The sequence below is a fragment of the Lathyrus oleraceus genome, chromosome 5 (genome assembly GCF_024323335.1).
Source record: "Lathyrus oleraceus cultivar Zhongwan6 chromosome 5, CAAS_Psat_ZW6_1.0, whole genome shotgun sequence".
Lineage (NCBI taxonomy): Eukaryota > Viridiplantae > Streptophyta > Magnoliopsida > Fabales > Fabaceae > Lathyrus > Lathyrus oleraceus.
The window spans coordinates 48,462,481-48,470,832 of record NC_066583.1 but is presented as its reverse complement, the minus strand read 5'-3'; positions in this window follow the sequence as shown (position 1 = coordinate 48,470,832).

The window sequence follows — 8,352 nt, the reverse complement described above, 5'->3', positions numbered from 1 at the left end:
GATGCATGTTGTTTTAGCGTGAATTGTGGTTTGATCTTGCATGTACATGAGATGAGGATTCGTATGGTGTAATTTTTGATGATTTCTGGAATGTTTTTGGATTTTCTGGAATTGGCGCATGAAGTTCATGCAATATTCATCTTCAACCTCATGAAGGAGATGAAGATCACATGTGTTTCCAGATTTTGCTACGACTTGCTATGAATTTGCTACGACCTTCATCATTTAGCTACGAAATTCTGGAGATTTTTGCCAGGCTTAGGGTTTTGCACCAAAACGCTGTCGTTTTGGTGGAGCGCCAAAATTCAAATCTGGCCAAGGTTCGATCCTGGCCGAGCGAAATATTCAAATTGCCTTGCATTTTCACATGTTTCCCTCCTTATTCCATGCCTTGATCATGTTTTGAACTTCAAATTTTTTCCAAACTTCATAAAATCATAACAAATTGAAAAATGCATCAATTTCATCCCAATTTTTTTTGCAAAATGCTCCTTATTCTGTCTAGTTTTTTGTGATCATGAATTTACAAATTGTGCATGGCTGGATTTTATTTGGTGCTAGGTTATGTAATCATGTATCCATTTGTGACCTTGCCTTGCTTATCTTGTGGTGAAATGCTTGTTTTTAATCCAATGAACTTGAAATTTTGCATGCTGATTCTAGACACATTGATGGACATTTTGGCTTTGGTTTGACATTTTTCTCATTCACCATTTCTGTTTTATGCTTGTGTTAAAATGGTGTGACAATTTGTGTCACACATTTGGTTGTCTAACTTGTACAATGTGTTTTCCATGCCAAATGATCTCCAATGTTTCTGATTTTTTGTGTGATGGATGTTGTGGTTGTCTTGATTGCTCATGAATTTTTCCAGAATTATTTTAATCATTTCTGTTTTGATTGAGAATTTTCATTCATGTTGATCATTTGGATGCCTTGAATTGGTCTTTGACTTCACTTGCTTGTTAAATGGACTTGCTTATTGATTATGATTTGGTCCTTTTTAGGACTTGTTCTTGAGTGATTAAATATGCTTTGTGTTGAGTTTGAGGTTCTGTTTTGGATTTTTGATCCTCTTTTGACCCTAGGCTTTGACCTAGTGGTTTGTTACTTACCATTTGAGTTGTGATTTCAGGTTAAAGTATACATTTCCATGATTGGAGTAGCTCCTTCATTTAAGCTTGGTCAATTGTTGTCATTTGCTAACCTTTGTGTGTTTTGTAGGCTTTGAGGACAATTCATTTGTGTTTGCCTTGTGCCTTGCACCATTGTTGCCTGATTGGATTTGTCTGTCTGTGTGATATTAACTGTTGATTGTTTATCTGAAAGTTGTACTGATTGGTTTAGCTGTTTCCACAGGTACCTAAGTTGCTTTAAGTTCATTTGAACTTTGCTTTGCTTGCTTGTGGTTTGCATACCACTGAGGTATAATTTCTTGATCTTCATGTAGTCTGGAAGACCTACTGTTATTGGTAGGCACCTGTCTGAAGCCCTCCTTAAGAGGCAATGCTTGTGGATGTTTAACTTTGTGCCAAGCAGGTAAAGACCTCTTGAGAGGAATTGGCAGATACGAGGGATGTGCAATCCATCCCCTGCTATTCAGTTGTGTCATTCACTTTGCTCACACCATGTGTTGATGCATTGTGAATAAGAACCCAAGATCTTGTTGTGTCAGTCATCTGTGGAGAAGAGTTCCTACATTCTGAACTCCCACACTTTCTATTTTTGTGTCAAGCTCTCCCAGGCCAGGGATAAGAGCTGTGAGGTCTTACCCTCACTCCCCATTTCATCTGCTTCACCCTAACTCTCAATGTTAGGGTTAAGAGCTAAAAACACCTTATTCCAGTTGGCTTGTTTCTGCAGCCTAGCCTTGTATGAGCCCAATTGTTTGCATATAGTGTGTGTGCTTGCTCTCTTGTGCTTTTGTTTGTTTGTGTTGTTTAGGATAGCTTGCTTACTGTGCAAGTTAGGATAGAAACCTCAACATAGGGATCGTATGCATGACAACTTCTAGGCTCGAGTCGTAGTCTCCCTAGTAGCTTGTTGTCTCCCTTTGTCTCTGGTTAGGTTAGAAGTTCTTTTCCTGTTTAGGGGAACTACGTCGCCCTGATCCTCATGCCAGATGAGGTACGTAGGCAGGAGATGAGCTGATCTCTCCGGGCGCCCTTTTCTTTTTCAACCCTTTGTGTGTGTTGGAGTCTGACGTAAGTCCAGCGATTGGCAGTTGGTTTCCTGTGTGTGTTTGTTGGTGTGGAGTCTGACGTAAGTCCAACGATTGGCAGTCGGTTTCCTGTGTGGTTTTGTTTGGCGTGCGTTAGCCGAGCTACGAGTGCTCTGATTCTTCTCCGGTCAAAGAAGATACGTATGCATAGGATGCGACATCCTAGCGAGCATGTTTCCTCTGTCCCGAACTACGTCGACTCTGATGTCTGTGCTTGACAGACTACGTAGGCCCAGGATGCGATATCCTGCCGAGTCCCGTTTCTTTGTCTTTCTGTGTTTCCTTCCAGCCTTGTGCAGTTTGTGAGCAGTTTCTAGCAACCTTTCTTCTATTCTTTTGAGCGTGGATCCCGTCGAGTACGACAGATGCGTAGGGGTGCTAATACCTTCCCTTCGCAGAACCGACTCCCGATCCCATCCATCTCTGGTCGTGAGACCATGTCTTGTCCAGGTTTACTTCGAGCGTTTCCTTTCCCTCTTTTGGGATAAATAACGCACGGTGGCGGCTCTGTTATTTTGTTTTCCCGCCGGTTTTTTCGCGTAATGCGACAGCTGGCGACTCTGTTGGGGACTATCCCGAGAAGTTGACCTCTTGCTGGTCCATCTTCCCTAAGCGAGTCACTCCTAGCGCTCTGTAGGATAGGGTTTGGTTGCTTTACTGTTTCATTTATTGCATTTATTTGTTTATGTTTGCATTTATGTTTGCATTTATGTTTGCATGCATCATATTTTCATCTGTGCTGGCTGTGTGTTTGTCTCTCTGTGGGGTGGGAGTTACAAGAGGTAAAAGGCCCAATACCCAGGCTATGAGTGAAATCTAGGACACCTAGGAATAGAGTGATTCTTGGGAAGCGGGTGGTATTGCGCCACTTAGCGGAACATGATATCACGAGCAGTTCAGATCCTGATGGGGTATTATCGGTGCATACATCGGGTGTGTACATGATGATATTCTATGAAAGGGTTGTTCATCCTGCGTTTCTCTTGACCTTACCCTGGCCTAGATGACACCCGTGAGTGGGGAGGGAATGAATCATTACAGGTACAGTTGGTGACTATTAATCGGTTGGTGACTCTTGGTTCCTGTTGGTGACTTGGTTCTACAGAATGGGTCTCAGATGACTTTGGATTTCAGATGACTTTATGGTTCCGAATTCAAGCCGAAGCTCTGATCCTGTGCCTTGAGATACATAGCCAGCCAGTCGTGTTTGCATCATTTGCATCATAACATATTTATTTTCAAAAAATAATGCAATAAAAAAAGAAAGAAAAGAAAAGAAAAAAAGCTAATATCCTCATGCATATCATTTCTCAGGTTCATTCAGGAGTCTGTTCACTGTGAGAGATGGCAACCATTCTAGAGTTGAAGAGGAGGACGTGCACCTACAGTTTTCACCGTGAGCCTTTGACATCGCTGGTAGAGTTGAGCAACTTTGTGATCGGCGGTAATCAGAAGGTGTTTGTTGATCAGTATGGGGATTTGTTGACACTGTTGAGGATGGTGGTAGATCCAGTACCGTTGCAGACTCTTCTACAGTTCTATGACCCAGAGCTTCGTTGTTTCACTTTCCAGGATTATCAGTTAGCGCCCACTCTTGAAGAGTACTCCATTCTGATGAATGTCCCGATCAGATATCAGGTTCCTTTCTTGGATGTTCCAAAGGAGGTTGATTTCAGAGTTGTTGCCAGAGCTCTTTATTTGAGTATCAAGGAAGTGAGTGACAATTGGAAGTCAAGTGGGGATGTTGTGGGTTTGCCTTTGAAGTATTTGGTGAGGATGGCTAAAGAAGAAGCAAAGAAGGGAAATTGGGAAGCTTTTCATGCCCAGTTAGCCATCATGATCTATGGAGTTGTGTTGTTCCCGAGTATGCCTAATTTTGTGGATCTTGCTGCTGTCACTATTTTCCTTGGAGGAAACCCGGTTCCTACATTGTTAGCTGACACTTACTATGCTATACACAGTAGACATGGTAAGGGTGGAGCTATCAGATGCTGTCTCCCATTGCTACACAGATAGTTCTTGTCTCTTCTGCCAACCAGTGGACCTTTTGTGGATACTCAGAGTACTCGTAAGTGGACTCAGAGGATTATGTATCTTACATCCTATGATATCAGGTGGCAATCTTACCGGATGGATGTGCGCAATGTTATCATGAGTTGTGGGGAGTTTCGTAACGTGCCACTCATAGGGACTAAGGGTTGCATCAATTACAACCCAGTTCTTTCTCTTCGCCAGTTGGGGTTTGTGATGAATGGAAGACCACTAGATGTTGAGATAGCTGAGAGTGTGTACTTTGAGAAGCGGAGTGACCCTGCTAGATTGGAGCAAGTAGGAAGAGCTTGGAAGACCATTGGTGTCAAGGATGGAGCTGTGTTAGGGAAGAAGTTTGCCATTGCTATGCCTGACTACATTGAGTGGGTCAAGAAGAGAGTGGAGACTTTGTTGTTGCCCTATGATAGGATGGAGTCATTGCAAGAGCAACCACCTTTGATCCTTTCTGAGAATGTGCCTGCTGAGCAGTACAAGCAAGCCTTGATGGAGAATCGTCGGTTGAAAGAGAAGGAACAAGATACCCAGATGGAGCTTTACAAAGCCAAAGCTGATAAGTTGAACTTGGCTCATCAACTCAAAGGTATGCAGGGTGAAGATGTTAGCAGATTGAAGAGCAATAAGAGGTCCTATGAGGAGATAGAGACATTGTTGAATGAAGAACACCGTGAGTGCTTGAGGTTGCAAAGAGCGAAAGCCAATTATCAGAAGAAGGTACGAGACTTGGAAAGGCAGCTTAAAGACAAAGACATCCAGTTGAAGAAGGAGGTAGACTTGAGACGTGCATCAGAGAACCAGCTTGGAGGAGAAGTTGTGGAGCTCAGAAGACAACTGAAGGAGAAGCTCACTCCTCTGCCTGAGTGTTCAGAATGCGACCTGTTGATAGACCAGTGCCAGTATCTGAAGACTCTCATTCCTGGAGGACATCTTTCCTAGCTTGTATCTGTTGTTTATGTTGAGAATCACCTCCAGGCTTGTTGGATGGGATTCCTTGTACTCTGATCATTTGGATCTTTGCTTGAATATTGTTGTATGATCCTTGTGCTCACATCTATAGATGAGGATGTTGATGTTTCACCTTGTCCTTATTATCCTGTGTAGTCTGCTTCTGTGTTGTTCATTGTTGCAGGTTACCATCATTTGGAAGATGAATTAGGATTTTGAATGCCTGAGGAATGAACATATCATGTGCATCATACGCATCATTAGCATCATACACATATCATTCTTGCATTACAGGTGTTCTTGAACAAGACTTCTCATTCTGGTTCCTGTTTCAGGCAGGATTGCTGATCAATGACCGCACCGCTACTCTACGAGGTTGAATCAACAGAGGAATATGGATCAAGTGCAAGCTGAGTTAGCAGAGATGAGGGCTAACATGGCCCAGTTCATGCATATGATGCAAGGGGTTGCGCAAGGTCAAGAAGAACTTCGAGCCCTAGTCCAGAGACAAGAAGCTGCAATTCCACCGATCAATCATGCTTTGCCAGAGGGAGGCCCAATCAATGACCCTGCTACTGCTGCTGTTCCCATCAACAACTATGCCGTGGGTGATGAGTGGAGGGGAATCAGAATCAACGGTCAACCTATTGCTCCAGAGACAGCTAATGCCAGAGTGACTCGTGCTCCAGTCCGTAATCCTGCTCCATTGGTTGATAGGCAGGAGGATATGTTTACTCTCCTCAATGAGGATGATGAAGTTGTGGGAAGAACTGACGAAAGGGATAGGAGGGTTGATGCCCTAGTTGAGAAGATCAGAGCCATGGAGTGTCATAACTCTTTGGGGTTTGATGTGACAAATATGGGCTTAGTGGATGGATTGAGGATTCCTTACAAATTCAAGGCGCCATCCTTTGACAAATACAATGGCACTTCCTGTCCTCTCACTCATGTACAGGCTTATTACAGGAAGATCTCCGCATACACTGACGATGAGAAGATGTGGATGTACTTTTTCCAAGACAGTTTGTCCGGAGCGTCTTTGGACTGGTACATGGATCTGAAGAAAGAATCAGTCAGAAGCTGGAGGGATCTGGGTGAGGCCTTTCTGAGGCAATACAAGCATAATATGGACATGGCGCCGAGCCGAACTCAGTTACAGAGCTTATGTCAAAAATCAGGCAAAAGTTTCAAGGAGTACGCCCAGAGATGGCGTGAATTAGCTGCAAGGGTGCAACCTCCGATGCTGGAGAAGGAGTTGACCGATATGTTTATTGGAACATTACAAGGAGTGTTCATGGACCGGATGGGAAGTTTCCCATTCGGTAGTTTCTCTGATGTTGTGATTTGTGGAGAGAGAACCGAGAGCCTTATCAAAGCTGGAAAGATTCAGGATGCTGGTTCTTCGTCTTCAAAGAAGCCATTTGCTGCGGCACCTCGCAGAAGGGAGGGTGAAACTAATGCCGTGCACAGTCGAAGAAGTACAAACAGAGGGCAATATCGCCAGGTTGCTGTTGTAACCATCCCAGCACCTCAACCACGACAACAGCAACAACAAAGAGGACCACCACCACCACAACAACAGCAACAACAACAACGTCCATTGCAGCCGAGACAAAGAATGTCGGATCGTCTATTCGACCCGTTACCTATTACCTACGCTGAGTTGCTGCCCGAACTGCTCAGGTTGGGGTTTGTTGAATTGCGTATGATGGCTCCGTTGACAAAGATACCTGCTGGGTATGATGCCAACATTCGTTGCAACTTCCATTCTGGTGCACCGGGACACCATATTGAAAACTGTCGGGCTTTTCATCACAAGGTCCAGGACTTGATTGATGCCAAGACAATCAATTTTGCTCCAGTTCCGAATGTTGTGAACAATCCTATGCCTCAGCATGGTCCACATAGGGTGAATAATGTGGAAGATGGGGAAGCTGAGGATTCGGTAGTTGATGTGGCAGAGGTTTAGACGTCGCTGTTTATTGTGAAAGAGCGTCTGTTGGATGGGGGAGTGTTCCCGGGCTGTGATAAGGGCTGTTCAGACTGTGCAGACTCAGAGAATGGTTGTGACAAGTTGAGGGTTGGTATCCAGGGTCTGATGGATGAGGGCTGTTTGCAGTTTGCTAGGGTTGTGAAAGATCGTGGAGTGGTGTCAACTATCACCATTTATTTCAAACCGTCAGAGGGACGTGGCCAGAGAACTGTTAGTGCACCAGTGACCGTTGGTACTCCTGTTACCATTTTTGCTCCAGTAACTGTCAGTGCTCCCACTACTATTGTTGCTTCTGGTAGAAGGGCTGTTGAGAATAGTAGGGATGTGCCGTGGAAGTATGATAATGCCTACCGCAGCAACCGAAGGGCAGAAAGTCAGATCAGGCCAGTTAATCAGTCTCCCGTGACTATTGGTTTGCCGAGTAGAGTTCCTGTGATTGTTGGTCCGGTGGTGGACAATGTGGGGGGACCAGGAGGTTTCACTAGAAGCGGTCGTCTGTTTGCACCGCAACCTTTGAGAGACAACAATGCTGAGGCTCTCGCCAAAGCAAAGGGTAAGCAAGCTGCGGTTGAGGAAGAACCTGTTCAGAAGGAAGCGCCTGAGGGGTCGTTTGAGAAAGATGTGGAGGAGTTTATGAAGATTATTAAGAAGAGTGACTACAAGATTGTAGATCAGCTGAATCAAACTCCGTCCAAGATTTCTATACTCTCATTGCTTTTGTGCTCTGAGGCACACCGTAACGCCTTGCTGAAGATGTTGAATCTGGCTTACGTGCCTCAGGAGATCTCTGTCAATCAGTTGGAGGGTGTTATTGCTAATGTCAGTACAAGGCATGGTTTGGGGTTCACAGACTTGAATCTGACGCCGGAAGGTCGTAACCATAACAAAGCCCTGCCTATCACCTTGGAGTGCAAAGGCGCAGTATTGTCACATGTGTTGGTGGATATTGGCTCGTCTTTGAATGTGCTGCCCAAGAAGACTTTGAGCAAGATAGATGTTGAAGGGGTTGTCCTCACTCCAAGCGATCTTATTGTTCGTGCTTTTGATGGATCCAAACGGTCTGTTTTTGGTGAAGTCACATTGCCTGTGAAGATTGGCCCGGAGGTGTTCAGTATTGTATTCTATGTGATGGACATCCAACCAG